Here is a 17,653-nt window from a genome sequence, read left to right on the forward strand (position 1 = left end):
TTCCCTGACTAAATTTCGAGTTAGAAAATTTGCAGTTATACAGCAACTTTTGCAACAACACACCTGGATCCACAATACTGACAATAAAACACCTTTCAAATATAGTCAGTGCTGCCCTGTAGGGCACTAGGTCAGCAAATTTTTACATGACACAACCTAAGTAGCAAAATTGACAAATTCAAAATCTACTTTGGTGACAATTCAAGGATTAAATGTTGACTAAAGTACTAAAGAAGTGTAAAGAATTCTTCAAACAAAAAACCAAAAAGGAATGCTGTAAGATCTTGTACATTTAACTGGAGGGCATACAAGATTTACAACTGTCATACAACTGTCATGCAACTGCACTCAGCACTACTTAGTGCTATATTTTTAACGTTAAAACTAGATTACGTACACAAATTGGCTAAAATTGGTTTAAACGGTTACTAGTATTTAAAGCTTTTCACTTTCCACTTATTTAGGACTAGGATTCTGACAACTGCAAGACAAAAAGCTTCAACATCCATACCTCTCCTTTTAGCCATGTTTTAAGTTCTGCATACCAGTTAGTTATTTATTTAAAATGGGCTTGCAGGAGAGAAATCAAGAGTAAGGCAAACAGTTGTACTTCAGATTGGGAGAAACATATGGTGGTGTCCTTCATGTTTGGTTTCAGGACCATTAGCTTACCTTGCATTCATTGACCTAGACTTGGGTAGAGGGGACCAGAAAATTTCAAAGCTGTGTAATATTTGGGAATGTAACTAACACACGAGTAAAGTAGGAGACTTGATAATATGGATAAAAGAAATAGCCCACCTCCATCTTAAAAAGGAGACACCACTTTTTTTTTAAAAACTCTGCCCCTTGTCCACAATAGGAAGCACTGTCTTAGCAACCACTTAATCAAGCTTCCTCTAAGTCTTAATGTTTCAATAAGATTACACATCATGCTTCTAAGTTACAGTGATTTAAATCTAACACCTTCATCTCAGAGATTAAACTTGCAAATCTTTTCTCCACTGACTCAAGTGAAAATATGTCCATGCTTAAGTAGAAGACCAAAATTGCAAGTGATACTCCAGACACTGCCTCAAGCTCTTGTACAGACTTCCCTACTTTTAGGTATCTTCTAAATCAACTTGTTTGGAGATATTATGACACTTCTGAAATAGGTGGGATTTGACTTCACTTCAAAAGGTAGTGACAATACCACTGGGTTACAGATTGTTCTCCCATGCGTTTTGAAGCTCAATCAGAAAGCTGATCCTGTAGAACTTCAACTTTAGCATTTATACAAATGACAACACTCTGGAATTCTCTTTTTCCAGCTCAACATCCTCAAAACTTCCCTCAAATTCATCGCTCTAATAACTCAAAGATTCAGTGTCAAATTAAATTTGACACCACTCCTGTGAAATGAACAGGGTGTTTTACTATGCCAACGCTACTAATATAAAACTCCAACAGCAACATACATTATATTATTAAACAGCCATTGTGACACCACTTACTGACTTAAATGGCAGTTGATATGTACATTTGCATTTTAAACAGCAATTCTACAATTTCATGACATGCAAGAAGAAATTCCAATACAATTTGGCACAATTATTTTTTACAAGTTGGATCAAGCTTCAGTTGAAACTGCTATAACAGGCCAAACATTAACCATGTCGTCAAATTCCATTTATTTCTAAATACTTGCTTACCCTCAGATCAAGATGTTTACTACAACCAAATGACGTTTAACATGAACACATGAAAATATTTATATTGTGTACTGTTGTTTTAAATAATTATTGAACACGGCAATGACTGATGTTCTGAAATGCAACCCCACCACTTATTCCAGTGTAATAATGGTCATTAATGGAGTACTTCCTACAAATTTGATTTCTATCAATACCTTGCATATGTAACATGGATATTTGTGAAATACCATCATCTATTTGCCACCTAACAAGTGATTTAGATTGAACTTTGCTCAATTAGGCCATCCAGTTCAAACAAAGTATGCTAATCCTTCCCCAAATAAGGTTCTCCCCACTTAAACTTTTGCCTTGCCCCCAAGATCTATTTCTCTTTCCCTCCTGTATTCATCAAACCTCCTGCTTAATATATTAATGCTAACTGTATCAATTATGCCTTTTAAAAGCACACACTCACCACACTTTGACAGAATTCCTCTCAAGTTTTTCCCAAATTCAGTTCTGCAAAAACACAAGTAACTATAACACAACTTTTATGTAGCTGAAAATAGACTCCATTACATAGGCTGTATGCATGTCTATTCACAATGTGGTATTTAACTGCAGGCCAATGAAAATGCAAGAGTTTTCTAGTGGCTACTGCATAAACACATTCAAGCATATTTTAGCTTGGTTTGGGAAGATGAAACAGAAACACATGAAAGCACAATCACTAAGGCATGAATGCCATATAAACAGACTTCAGCACTTTAATACAAAGTGAGCCAGTTTCGGTGGCAAGTCTAGAAGCACTAGTGTTTCATTTGCAAATGCAATGGGAATATATTAATCAAGATGTAGCATCAAAGTGCCATTGGCCAAAAAGAGATTTAAGCTCTTACTACATCCCTCAACAAATCTTTGAAGTCATCGAGGATGAACAGGAATAAACAAATTAAACCCCAAACAAAAACTTCCCATGTAAGTACACTCTCAAAATTTCAACAGGGACTAACCACAAATTATACAAACAAGTGTTATGATCACAGCTGATGACAACACTGGACAAGTCAGATGCTAGAATGAGTGCAGCATCCAAGGAGCAGGAGAATCGATGTTTCGGGCATGAGTCCTTCTTCAGGCGCGTGCCCAAAACATGAATTCTCCTGCTCCTTGGATGCTGCCTGACCTGCTGCGCTTTTCCAGCAACACATTTTCAGCTCTGATCTCCTGCATCTGCAGTCCTCTCTCTCCTCGAAGATGCTAGAATGACAATTGGTATAATAGATTATGTATTTAAATTTTTGTAATTTGTTAAAGTGATGGCTAGCTACTGAAAGTCACAGAATGCAAATATTCTTTACTAAACAAAAATATACATTACAAAGTTTAAAACAAACACTAGGATTACAAATATCTCAAGTAAAGAGCTTCAACCTGTTTTCTAACACTATGCAATTCTGCTTTTTAAGTCATTAACTAAAATGGATACTTTCCAGATTCTTCCCTTTGAACTATGAAGTCCCTTTTCTCATGCTTTCTTTAGAGTCCGTTGATATGAACCTTTCAATTCTGACGGCCTGAAATTTATTAGTTCTAAGAACTTGAAGACTTCTGCACAAGCTCTCTTGGCTTGGAAACAATCTGGGGGAAAAAGAAATCACTTGTGCTGAGGTGACCACCCCTGTGAAATAAAAAACTCTTTAGGAAAAAGAAAACTTTTCTTTGGAACTGAACTATGGTCTTGTTTAACCTGGGCTGTAAAACATTATTCTTCTGCTCTGAAGTCAAAATAAAAACTAACAGCTTTGATGTACTTAGCATGCCTGTCATAAGCTCAAAAGCATAAACAGCTTATCCATTAACACCAGTGGGTTGTGCAAGACAATTGGCTGAAGTCTATGCCATCTAGCAATTACTTATTTAGGTCACTGTTCCAGAATTAGTTTGACTTTTCAACAAAACTGTCAAAAGGACTAATCCCAAATCCCTCTGCCTCTATTTCAAAATCCAATGCCCAAAAAAATGAAAATTTTGCATGTCATACAACTCATTTCTCTCAAACAGAAAAAAATTAGTATTTTTGTTTTTGATCAAGTTCAACACCTCTTTAGTACTAGTTATAATTCCATCAAATACTGATTTTCATAACATATCCTACACAAACTCATTTTGATCAAAGTATTTGGTTTCCTAAATAAAGTCTTAAATTCTCATCTAAAACTCCAGAGTTGCAATTTAAGTAAATAAGTCTCTTCAAAATTGTATTTATAAATAAAGTTTTGTAAAATCAAGACTAAGCTGGATGCCCTTCCCTACAGTCATTACTTCAACCTCAAAAAGTATTCAATTTCCCAGAAAAAAATAACTAACCGGCTGTTTGATTCCCACTTTGTCCCCTGTGAAATGGCTGTAGTAACAGTTCTGACAGCTTCTCAATTTGGCATTGCTAGAACAGGTGTAGTTGCCCATCATTGTTTTCAAGTTGTTAAAGGTACTAAATATTGTTGTCTTTTTTTTCTTTTCTTCACTATGTTAAGGAGTCACAACAACGCTGAAATTCTGAATAAATCCCTGATAAAATACACTTATGCCAATGCAGAATTTCCCATTTCGTTTGAGGCATGCTAAAATTCAAAACAGAACTTTTGACTTCAATGCATTTCTTTATCTTGTCCCATAGCATGGCACAAGTCACTTTTTGCTTCAACAAATTCACAAACAGATTTGACCAAATTGGCCTTTTGAATATTCCATTCCAAATAGCATAACCTAACATTGATCAAATCCATCCATTGTTACAGAACTGATGTTTCTTTGACTGTATCAGTCAATGAAACTTGCCAGTACCTTCCCAACAAGAATTTGAGACAAATCATATTTGCCTAATTCTTTCAATATAATCACTCAATCGTAGAATAGAATATACATCTGTCGTCATTACAAAGTCAGAGGGTTAAAGAAAACTTGATTGTGGGGGAAAACTGACCCTCAATTTTCCATTTCAGTCTGTTTCTTTGGAAACAAATCAAAATCCCTTGAACCTACGTGAAAAGGTAGGATGCGAGCTTAGACAATGCCACCACGATCTAGAAACTAGGAGACAGCAAATGCTGAAGATAATATTGGTTGAACTGCATCAAGAAGAGGAGGATTCTACAAACGTTTGTATTTTTGCTGCAATATCATGTATTACTGTCAATTGAGAATCAGGCTAAATTCCAGATGAAAAACTGAAAGTCTGAGGAAGAGAAAGCTTTGAGGAATTTTACGACCGAGGGATAAAACAAATCTTGATACAATGGACTCCTGAACCATTCACAAGATGTTTGTTTCTAACACCTATTAAGGAACAATTTTGAAATTATCAACAGTGATTTGTCTGTTAATTCGTGCTCAAATTTAGGTTGATTGAGGATTTGAGAAGATATTAGTAGTTACCAATATTTATTGCTTTCTTTTAACCTTTACAAAAAATTTCCTCGTGACTTCACTGAGTAAACAACTGGGAATTTGGATTTTTATTTCGATAAGTTAGTCTCAAGAGATCATAACAGGGTTGACAAGGTCATTAAAAAAATCAAACTAAACAACAAAATTTATTGCTGAAGTATAGAATTGGAAAATAAGTTCATGTAGTAGAAAGTGAAGACTGCAGATTCTGGAGATCAGTCAAGAGTATGGCGCTGGAAAAGCACAGCAGGTCAGGCAGCATCCGTGGAGCAGGAGAATCAACATTTTGGGCAGAAGCCCTCAGGAATGAGGCTTGTGGGCCAGGTAGCTGAGAGATAAATGGCAGGAGGGGTGCGGCTACAGGGAAGGTAGCTGAGAATGCAATCCTTGTATAGAGGAGGAAAACTTCTTCAAGGTAGGCATTCTTGGATTTTAACCTTACTATGAAGCCTCTTCCAAGGATGCTTACCCTGAAGAAGTTCTCCTCCCCTCTCTATACAAGGATTGCAATCTCAGCTACCTTCCTCCTAGCTCCACCTCCTTCCCATTTATCTCAGCCACCTGGCCCGCAAGTCTCATTCCTGATCGAGGGCTTATGCGTAAAACATGGACTCTCCTGGTCCTTGGATGTTGCCTGACCTGCTGTGCTTTTCTATGTCCCACTTTAAGCAAACCTTTATCAGGCAATATCTGCAGTGCTGCATACAATTCTAATCAACATTTTGTTTTGAAAAAAGGTCATAAATTAGTGCAAAAATATAACCAGAACAGTGGGCGGCATGATGGCATGGTGGTTAGCTCTGCTGCCTCAGCGCCAGAGACCAGGATTCAATCCCCGCCTCAGGCGACTCCCTGTGTGAAGTTTGCACTTTCTCCCTGTGTCTGTGTGGGTTTCCTCAGCTTTCTCCCACAATCCAAAAATGTGCAGGTTAGGTGAATTAGATTAGACTAGATTAGACCATGCTAAATTGCCCGTAGTGTTAGGTGAAGGGGTAAATGTAGGGGAATGGGTCTGGGTGGGTTGTGCTTCAGTAGGTCGGTGTAGACTTGTATAGAAGGGCCTGTTTCCACACTGCAAGTTATCTAATCTACTCAGAATTACTGAAGAGTGTCGCAATGCAGCCATTCTATTCATTAAAATCTGATTGAAGATTTGTAGCTCGGGTATCCGTTGTTGTGGTTCTGCTCGCCGAGCTGGAAGTTTTTGCTGCAAACGTTTCGTTCCCTGGCTAGGGAACATCATCAGTGCTGTTGGAGCCTCGTGTGAAGCGCTGCTTTGATGTTTCTTCCGGTATTTATAGTGGTTTGTTCTTGCCGCTTCCGGGTGTCAGTTTCAGCTGCAGTGATTTGTATATGGTGTCCAGGTCAATGTGTCTGTTGACGGAGTTTGGGGATGAATGCCATGCTTCTAGGAATTCTCTGGCTGTTCTCTGTCTGGCTTGTCCTATGATAGTGGTGTTTTCCCAGTCAAATTCATGTTGCTGGTTGTCTGAGTGTATGGCTACTAGAGATAGCTGGTCGTGTCGTTTTGTGGCTAGCTGATGTTCATGGATGCGGATTGTTAGCTGTCTTCCTGTTTGTCCTATATAGTGTTTTGTGCAGTCCTTGCATGGTATTTTGTAAACTACGTTAGTTTGGCTCATGCTGGGTATTGGGTCCTTTGTTCTACTGAGTTGTTGTCTGAGCGTGGATGTTGGCTTGTGTGCTGTTATGAGTCCTAAGGGTCGCAGTAGTCTGGCTGTCAGTTCTGAGACGCTCCTGACGTATGGTAGAGTGGCTAGTCCTTTTGGTTGTGGCATGTCCTCGTTCCTCGGTCTATCTCTTAGGCATCTGGTGATAAAGTTGCGTGGGTATCCGTTTTTGGCGAATACCTTGTATAGATGTTCCTCTTCCTCTTTTCGCAGTTCTGGTGTACTGCAGTGTGTTGTGGCCCTTTTGAATAGTGTCCTGATGCAGCTTCGTTTGTGTGTTGCGGTGGTTACTTTCATAGTTTAAGACTTGGTCTGTGTGTGTTGGTTTCCTGTGTACCCTTGTGGTGAATTCTCCGTTGGGTGTTCTCTCTACTAACACGTCTAGGAATGGGAGTTGGCTATCCTTTTCCTCTTCTCGTGTGAATCGGATTCCTGCGAGTGTGGCGTTGATGATTCGGTGTGTTTTTGATGATTACAAAGGTGTCATCAACATATCTGACCCAGAGTTTGAAAAATGTCAAAAACATAATCATTCTACCGGCAGATAAAGGCAGAATGACGGTCATCCTAGATAAATCAGACTACATCAGTAAAGCACAACAACTACTCGCAGACACCAACACCTACCAAATGAAGGATTCCGACCCCACACCACAACTCACCAATAGAATAAACAACACACTAAGGAATCTACAAAAAAACGGACAGTTAACCAAAGCGGACCAGCAAAGAATGAAACCTGAAAGCAACACCCCCCCCAGATTCTATGGACGACCCAAAGTACACAAACCAGACATCCCACTCAGACCCATAGTATCACTACCAGGGACACCAGCATACAAACTGGCCAAAGAACTACAACAAAAACTGAAACACCTAGTCAGCGGATCCAAACACTCCATACAATCAACACAGGAATTCTTGGACGTCATCAGGAATACACACATAGACAGAGAAGAAACCATGGTATCATTCGACGTGACGGCACTGTTCACTTCAGTTGACAAAACCCTAGCCAGAGAAACAATAGCCAACCTACTGGACATACATAACAGAACACAGGAGGCCGAACCTATCAACAAGGACGGCATACTTAAACTACTGGACCTGTGCCTCACCACACACTTTACATTCAACAATCAGATATACGAACAAATCAACGGAACACCCATGGGATCACCAGTCTCGGGACTCATAGCAGAGGCAGTTATGCAAAGGTTAGAACATACAGCCATACCACAAATCCAACCCAAACTCTGGATCAGATATGTTGATGACACCTTGGTAATCAAAAACACAGATATAGAAAAAACACACCGAATCATCAACGCCACACTCACAGGAATCCGATTCACACGAGAAGAGGAAAAGGATAGCCAACTCCCATTCCTAGACGTGTTAGTAGAGAGAACACCCAACGGAGAATTCACCACAATACTGACAGCCAGACTACTGCGACCCTTAGGACTCATAACAGCACACAAGCCAACATCCACGCTCAGACAACAACTCACTAGAACAAAGGACCCAATACCCAGCATGAGCCAAACTAACGTAGTTTACAAAATACCATGCAAGAACTGCACAAAACACTATATAGGACAAACAGGAAGACCGCTAACAATCCGCATCCATGAACATCAGCTAGCCACAAAACGACACGACCAGCTATCTCTAGTAGCCATACACTCAGACAACCAGCAACATGAATTTGACTGGGAAAACACCACTATCATAGGACAAGCCAGACAGAGAACAGCCAGAGAATTCCTAGAAGCATGGCATTCATCCCCAAACTCCATCAACAGACACATTGACCTGGACACCATATACAAATCACTGCAGCTGAAACTGACACCCGGAAGCGGCAAGAACAAACCACTATAAATAGCGGAAGAAACATCAAAGCAGCGCTTCACACGAGGCTCCAACAGCACGGATGATGTTCCCTAGCCAGGGAACGAAACGTTTGCAGCAAAAACTTCCAGCTCGGCGAGCAGAACCACAACATTCTATTCATTATACCTAAACTGGCTTTAGGTGTAATGGGATTGATGTGATGTATATACAAGTCCAAAGTGTTGAAATGGCACTTGTGGAGTGGTGGTAATGTCTCTGTCTGAGCCAGGAGGCCCATTCCATTCCCATCTCCAAACTCTTAATTCTCTCAGGAAATGAACTTTAGACTATAATCACTTGATTAGTAAGTTTCAAGTCAGCTATTACCCCTTTGCCATTCATCTTAAATTGCTTTGCCATAGTTCTTGACCATACCATTTCACTGTACACTGTCTAAGCAGGCCATGATTTTGACAAATTTCTATTACATCTTCTCTTCAGGGCTCCAATCTATTCACATAACTAAAATTTCTCACGCATGGAACAGTTTCTAAAGTTTATTGCATCCTCGCTCAAAAACCTAGATCATTCATAAAGTACAGTGCCCAGAATTTGATAATACTCCAGTTGAGACAAACTAATATTGCATCTGTAAAAAAAATGTTCCTTGCTTTTGTACTGTCTACCAGCTGCACATTGAAAATGAGGTTCTGTAGACTCAAGTCTAGGTCATGACTGTACCAAAAAAGCATTAGTTTCCATACCAATCCCACAGCTCCACGATACATCTTCCTCCAATCCAGAAATAGCCTTTAGACATGGTTCCACAATCCCTTAAATTTCACACGGCTCAGCTTAAACTGTTGGTAAGATTACACGATGCATAATTTAATATCTATAGGTCTGCTCCATGTTTTTAAATCAACAGAATCAGGAATATTTTTGTGTGACAGGTAAGACTTGAACATGGGCCTCCTAGCTCAGAGACAAAGACATGACCACCACTCCACAATACCACTTCAACATTTTGGACTTGTATATACATCACATCAATCCCATTACTCTCAACCATTTATTTCCTCACCAAAAGGTTCCATCAATCCGATTTGCTGTCAAGTAGTTTATATTGGCTTTCCTTAAATGACATTGTTCCAAGCGACTCAATTTTGGCTAGGATTACATGACCTAAATGGATAGTGCTCTCCAACTTCCCTTTACTGCCTTTAACAGTCTAGCTTGATAAATGAAAGTGCAAGTGTTCATTCATTACCTCCCCCTCCATGTGCACATCTCCTTTCAGGTTCCAATTCAACTCCACATATACACTTACTGATGTATATTATGAGTAAGTCAATCTAAAAAGGGAAATCCAAGAGTTTCCTAGTTTGCTCTCCGATTCCCTCATCTTTATGGTTCTCTTACTTTCCTTAAGTTTAATATTCAGCCCAATTCTCACGTGTTAGTAATCTCACTTCCATCGTAAGCATCGTTTTTCTACTACTTCCTCAACCGCTCATCATTCATATTATCCAGTCAGTTTTGGCTTTCTTACCCCACCTTTCCCCCTCAAAGTACCTTGACTGCACCTGAACCATTTCTTTTAAAAAGAAAAGTCCATTCTTATGTTACAGGATATTTTCAACACAAATGTAGGAGCATACATATCAAGAGGGCATGCTATGCCTTACTCACCTCTTACAAAGAAAATGTATAACTTGTTTTAAAAACCTCTTGAATGAAGAGAATATTTCCTCATGGGGAATAGTGCAACTAGAAGCCATCAATACAACAGTTTCAAAAATCAAATAGGAAATTCTGAAGAAACCGCGACCCAAAAAGTGAGAGAATGTGGAACTCGCTACCACCCAGCATGGTTGAAGAAAATAACAGATGCATTTAAAAGGAGGCTAGATAAGGATATCAAGGGAGAAGTGACTAGACAGGATTATGCTCATACTGTGTTAGACAAGGAAAGGCAGGAGGCAGCTTGAGTGGAGCAACAGGTTCACCATGGACAGGCTGAGCAGAAAAGCCTGATTCTGTACTGTACATCCTAAACAACCCTCTACAAAACACCATCCTAAAAGAACTCACATGAAACTGAAAAAAGTTGAGCAACAAGAAAGCCAACATTAGTTCAAACTCATGAAACAAAACCTCCTTCAATCCTGACAGGCCACTTCCCATTAGAATACAAGATCAGAAAAAACATACTGTAGAATCACACATAGTTGATCACACTGGTATTCTGAGATACTTATGAGAAGTTCATTCAATCTCACTGCACTTGACCACCTGCAATGCGTATTAGCTGATACATATCCAAATTCTACCTTAGTTCCATAAGCTTTGAACAGCAATTTCAGCTTTCACCGAGACACTAGCTCCCTGGCAAAATTAGAGCTAGACCATTCGAGGGTTACACGTTATGAATCCTTATACTGGACTCCCAAAAGAGAATATTTTCTCTCCATTGACCTCGTCAAATCCTAGGAAGTTTCAAAAATTCAACAACAACAAAACAAAATCTGCATGTAGCAAAAACTGCAATGCTTTTTCCATGACTTAAAAAATCAGAAGCATGAAAATGAGAGCAAAAATTTAAGACCTTAGAAGCTTCAATTTCAAGTGACTCATTCATTGTTGCAAAATACTTTTCGTAGTTAACAAAATATACAGTGCAAAAATGAGGCAATAAACTCAAACAATTCTTGGTAAATCAGAAGAGGTATGATATTCATCTCCTTCACAATTGTTTGTCTGGCATCAGCACAGCATTGGACCCTGATACACATGCCCTATTTAAACAGTTAAAACATTCCCACTGCTCTTTTCTCCCAGTTTACTGTTGCCCTAGTTTTCCACTTTCATTATTTACCTCCACATTTAGATTAAAATTCTTAGCGTGGCTTTTCAGAATTGGTTTGATTACACAAATCTTAAAATTTCCTTGGATGCTTGTTGAAACACACTTGTGCTTAATAAAACGTGTACAGAAATTCATCAGGAAAGGCTAACAAAAAGGAATGCTGGAAATATTAAACATTAAGCCATCAAGAGCTAAATAAAAGCCTGAAGTACTTACAATCACAAGTTAGTCAAATTTCTAATAGAAAACCTAAAAGCTATTAATGTTAATAACTGAAAGTTAGATTTTTTATGGAAACAGTAAATCAGGGCATAGTTATCATGACTGCCTTAAACAGAATATCAAATTCAGGATATGTGAACATTGGACAAATTTGAAGGGCATCTGCTGAATAACCCCTTGGTAAAACAGAGTTTGAAACAAGACTTTTTCAGCAAATAATATTACTGCACTTAATTTCAGCAAATAAAAATAATATATTTTAATGAGAATGATTTTAGTGTACCAACAAGACAGAGTCAGATAATTTGAGTCAGCTGTACAGCTATTGCAAAAACGTGATACACAACACCCATTATGTAAACAAATCGGTGCTTAATATTTTTACTCAGTATTTCATCACCAGGAAATGAATCACTAATGTAGCAGGTACAATTACCACTGGGATTTGAGGATGGAACAATGTGTAAATTAAAAAGAAAACATGTTTGACAGAAAAGCAGTAGTTTAGATCAACTCAATAGCTCACTACCTAGTCAATGAAGGTCTTCAAAAAGATTACCTTCAGAATGTGAATCACTTGCTTGTGCTAGCATGTATTATAAACATTGTAATGTAACTTTTCAAAACATTTCACTAAACTTTTGGGTTTTCAGATTCAGTTACACAAGGAAGCTGGACTTAAAAGTAATTTGTTTTTGGTGAAGCAGTGAACAAGTGTGCATATCATACCCATTTCCAAAATCTTAAAAATCTGAGAAGCAGCAAATTCCATAAACAACATGTCTTTACAGTAGATCAGTGATAGACTACGACATGTAAACTAAATCTGGGCAACGAAGATCCCATTTACTTTGCATTTCTGGCATGGAGAAAGAATCAATGTAAGTGGGATCTTCGTTGTCCAGATGTAGTTTACATCATGTTGTATTCTATTCACTGATCTACTGTAAAGACATGTTGTTTATGGAATTTGCTGCTTCTCAGATTTTTAAGAATTTGGAAATGGGTATGATATGCACACTTGCAATCACAATTGTTGTGTTAGAGTCTCATCATTTTCTCATGAAATTCTATATTTTATATAGCCATACCAGCTAGAGTTGCTCATTTGAATATCCTAAGAACCTTTAACGCAAGTCGCATCACTTCTGTAACTCCAAACTTGCTTCCATTTAAAGTATGATTAATGTTATGGTTTATTAAATACATGTACCTTGGACTGACATTTAAACTCAATTTGTGATTAGCTTCATTTGGTGGGTGCACTAATCATGCAACATCGTTGCTAAACTGACCTGCAAATAATTTGTAATGAACACTGACATTTGGCTTCTCTTCCAGTTGTATTGTGTCATCTTAGAATAGAAATGTCACAAAAGGGTGTTCATCCTCAGGTCCACACATCTCTCTGCAGAAGCACGTCAATTCATTCAGAACATCTACATTTATCAATAGGTCTGCAAATTGTGTGTGTCCATGTAATGTTCATTTCTTCTGAAAGCCTTATCTGATCTGCCTACACCACAGTCACAGAGGGCGCACTCTGGACCTCTGATAACTGTGTAGATGCGCAATTCTGCATGTTTTCTCCAGTTCTTTTCTTGTTTGCCTTAAATCATTGGCCTCTGGTTATCAATCCTTCTGCCAATGAGAACACTTTCTTGCTATTTAGTGGTTTTCTCAAGTCTCGGAACACATGCAACCAAGATTGAATTTGTTACATACATGTCATCAAATTGTTTAAAATGTTGATTTTCATCTAATTTTCCAATCTAAAATCAAAAACAAAGGACATGCTGGAATTTTGAAGCAAACAGAAAGAGCTGGAAAGGGTCGCTGGACCTGAAATGTAGACTCTGCTTTCTCTTTACAGATGCTGCCAGACCCTGCCGACTTTCTCCAACTACTTCTGTTTTTGTTCCTCTCTTAAATGGTGGAAGTCTATGAAAGAAGATGCAAAATTGGTAAAAAGCTTTTTGGGAGCTAGGATAATTTAGGAAGAGGAAACTTTTGCTTCCTGGTGTCTCGTGTTGCATGAGATTACAGTACTATATGCTTACTATTAACTGAAGCTCAGTTACTTTGATTCTTTCTCCATGCCCAAAAATGCAAAGCAACTGAGCTTCGGTTAAAAGTTAGGCTATAGTACTTAGCTCAAAGCAGCAAAAAGCTAGTCACAGATGTATTAGAAACACAAATAAGATTTACTATCGAACATTTAATGAAAATAAAAATAAAATAAAATATGGAGCAACATATCTGGAACATTTAAATTAAAAGAAGCACGAGATAGATTCTTGGCAAGTGGAGTACTCGTCTTCGCTCAGGGATCACTATTAAAGGCAGAGACACAAGAAACTTGAAAGAAAATTTCAATGTGCCACAATTTGAAGATTGAGGTTCGAGGTAGGAACTATGTCGAGAGTGCGATGCTGGAAAAGCACAGCATATCAGGCAGCATCCGAGGAGGAGAATCAACGTTTTGGACGCAAGCCCTTCATCAGCAAGAGGTTTGTGGATTGGGATGGGACGGCAAAAGATAAATGGAAGGTGGGTGGAAAATGCAATAAGTAGATGAAGGTGGGGGAGATGGCGATAAGTCAGAGAGGAGGGTGGAGAGGATAGATGGGAAAAGGTGATGGACAGGTAAGGGTGGTGCCAAGTTGGAGGCTTGGGACTGAGATAATGTGGGAGGGGAAATGAGAAAATTGGTGAAATTTGCTTCTGAGGAGCAAGAGGTAGGAACTATGTCAAGAGTCAAGATTAGGTTTGCTAAGTTAATGAGAAAAAGGGGGGAGGATCTGGGGTGGCACAGCAGTTAGCACTATTGTCTCTCAGTGCCAGAAGGCTTGGCCTGATTTGAGCAGTGGTTGACTATGTGTGGAGTTTGCACATTTTTCCCATCTCTGCATGGGCTTCCTCTGGGTGTTCCAGTTTCTTCCCACAGTCCAAAGATGTGCAGGTTACATGGATTAGTCATGCTAAATTACCCGTAATGTCCAGGGTTCCAGAGGCTAGGTGGCTTAGCCACAGTAAATGCAGGGTTACATAGATAGGGTGGTGGCTGGATCTGGAGGGCTAGTGCAGATTTGATGGGCTGAATGGCCTTTTTCCACACAAAGGAATCTGTGAAAGGATATGGAGAAGGCGGAGTTAATATGATCAGATTATTTGCTTATGTGGAAAATGAAAGGTGACAAAATCTTGAATCAAGTGGTCTATTACTGCGTTTCAATTTTTGTCATCAAAGACTGCATTTTTGTTTAAACAAAGAGTGTGGAAAAGAGTAAAGCAAAAACATCACATAATAAATAAATCTGAAATACCTATACAATATTTCAGAGAGTCTGACTGCACATTTGTGACTTCATAATTGCCATTAAGATCATTTGGAATTCATGGTGCAGATTAATGGAAGCTTAATTCTACATATTGTATTTGTAATAGTAATAAATTACATGTAGTTCCCATATGCTCTCTCAACAGGATACCATTCCCCAATGAGGGCTGTATTTTCTAAAGCAGGGGTACTAAGACTGTAGGTCATTAACTGTAATGGTATTGTAGAACTCATTTAGATTTGCTCCCACTCCTTGGGAGCAGCAGGCACAACTGTGGTGAGGCTACCCACTCTGGAGGCTCTGGACTGATACTGCCCAACAAGCTATGGGTAGTAAGCCCAAAGTGTGTTTAACATGAGAAAGTACATTTAGCAGGGCATCCTAAATGGAGCCAGTGTACCACCTTCACACAAGCAGAGGGTGGCAAATGTAATTCAGTCTTTAAATAACAGAAAAAAAAAGGTGGTTGCAGTAGCAAAGTAAATGGGAATTTCAAATATTGTGTTCTGCATCTGTATATTGCCCAGGCTCCTTACCTGGGTTGCCAATCAAGATAGATTAGGATCTAGTGGGGGAAAGAGACTTAGCAGGGCAGCGACAGGATGTAGATGGTTGAAAAGGTGATGTCAACGGATAAGAAGATTGAGTGAAGAGAGGGTGAAATCTTTGGAATGAGATGCTGGTTAGAAGAAGGATGCGTATTTGAAAGGGCTCAGTGATGAACTAGAAATCATGTCCACGTGTGCATATATAATGGAGAGATTGGGTCCAATTCTAATGAGCATTCAGAGCAAGAAGTCAGGAAAAGTAGTCACCAGGGAGCATGAAGAGTTTGGCCGAGACCCTGAGTGCATCAAATAACATTACTAACTACTTTAAAACTGATGGCAATCAATAACAAAAACTTTAATAGTTATACCCAGAATATGGTGCTTTATCATGGTTTATCTTCTCTTTCCAGGGTTAAATTTTGAAAGTCAGTCCAGGAAAAACTCCTTGAAAGGCACTCATGACCACACATCAAAATGGCAAAAATTTTAATCTTGTGTCCCTGAACGCAGTTTCAATGTGGCAGTTATGATATGGATAAAATGAATTGTCTCAACTTGACATAATAAACAGTTGGCAAATGATAACTGATTCAGTGCTCTCTCAAAACTGAACAAATTATAGATTTCTTGCAAATTATTGCAGAAAAGAGATCTATGTTTGGGGTTCACCACACATCAATTGTATACACATTCTTGCATTGCATTATTCCTTAAGACAGGTAGTTAATCTAATGATCTGACCTTATGATCATAAGGAATACAGGGCAACTGAACTGGAGACCTCCTAATGGATGCAGTCCGTTAAACAGTGCCATGATTCCTGAAGCACTGAGAAAATGCTGACTTGCAGTCCTCGATTTCATTTCACGCAAACCCGGGCAATCCGATGTATCTGGGCGCAGGTCCAAGGAGGATCCAGCCACAGATGTCTTGGATAGAGGGTAACGCAACCGCATACTGCACACCTGGCCAGCAGACAGCAACATGCAGAAGGCTGGGCTGTTTCTGAGAATTTAAAACGACGCGCCTGCCAACTCCGTGCGTCAATACAGAGAGGGAGAGAGAGAGTGGGGAAGAAGGGAGAGAGAGGTGGGTGGATGGCGAGGCGCACGCACATACAAATAATACTGTATTGCAAACAACAATAAAGCTTCTGCTCGGGCATTGGGAGGAACACATGGAGATTATAACCTTCTCCTGATATGGTGCAGGGACTCCGCCCGACTCGGGCTAATCTGCTGATTAGAAGTGAAGTGAAAGGAGGGGAGAGGGAGGGAGGCAGAGACAGACAGAAGTCAGCAGTGCGTGGTCCCACAACAGAGCGAGCAAAAAGGGGCCGGGAAGTTTGAGAGAAGGGAAAAGTGCATCAAACCCACCGACATCATCTCTTCACGGACAGCAGGGACAGCGCACTCCGACCGTCTGGCCCCGTCTGCCCGGGCTGGGGGTGGGGGTGGGGGTGGGGGTGGAGAGAGACATGGAGAGAGCAGGAAGCGGCTACACACACCCCGGGAGAGGAAGGAGGACGACAGGAACAGGCCGGCACCCCGACCGCCGTGAGTCACCCCAACACCGTCCCCAGCCTCCCGGGTCCCACTCTCAAAAATAAAGCACCCCCCCCCCCCACTCCAGCCCCGAGGGTGGGGAGAGAGAGAGGGGGAGGTGGCAGCACCCACACCGTCCGCGCTCTCTCTTCACACACAGGCCGCTCTCTCTCGACCCCCCCTGGGGAGGGGGGGGGTGACACCCTCCCCCTCCCGGCCAACAGCTCTACCCCAGCCCCACCTCCCCTCCCCTCCCTCCCTCCCGTACTTGCCTCCTCTCCGGGACACCCGCCGCACCTCGACTTCCTGGTGAAGGCCAAACGGCGCAAGCGGAAACGCATCGGAGCCCCCTCCGCTCCTCCTCCCAGCAGCTCGCGGTGACACACCGACTGACAGCTGATCACACCTCTTCGTCTCCTCCTCGGCCGGCTGCTGTCGACACCGGGAACCCTCACCACCCCCTCCTCCGC

General features: G+C 40.3%; 1 protein-coding gene across 7 annotated transcripts in view; it reads right to left on the reverse strand.

Moving 5' to 3' along the window:
* The window catches only part of taok3a (TAO kinase 3a), a 114,835-nt gene extending 97,449 nt beyond the window's left edge, over nt 1-17,386 (reverse strand). For 2 of the 7 annotated variants that reach the window (XM_060843706.1, XM_060843711.1), the window contains exons 1-2: nt 17,016-17,386; nt 14,738-14,873 (exon numbers count right to left, since the gene is read on the reverse strand). The gene's annotated coding sequence lies outside the window, so the exon portion shown is untranslated. Of the gene's footprint in view, nt 1-13,589; nt 13,648-14,737; nt 14,874-16,380; nt 16,524-17,015 lie in introns of those variants that run through there. The other 5 variants (XM_060843712.1, XM_060843707.1, XM_060843710.1 and 2 more) reach the window with 5 other exon arrangements.
* Between the last annotated feature and the right edge of the window lie 267 nt (nt 17,387-17,653).

Source organism: Hemiscyllium ocellatum, chromosome 24 (assembly GCF_020745735.1).
Source record: "Hemiscyllium ocellatum isolate sHemOce1 chromosome 24, sHemOce1.pat.X.cur, whole genome shotgun sequence".
In the NCBI taxonomy this organism is placed as follows: domain Eukaryota; kingdom Metazoa; phylum Chordata; class Chondrichthyes; order Orectolobiformes; family Hemiscylliidae; genus Hemiscyllium; species Hemiscyllium ocellatum.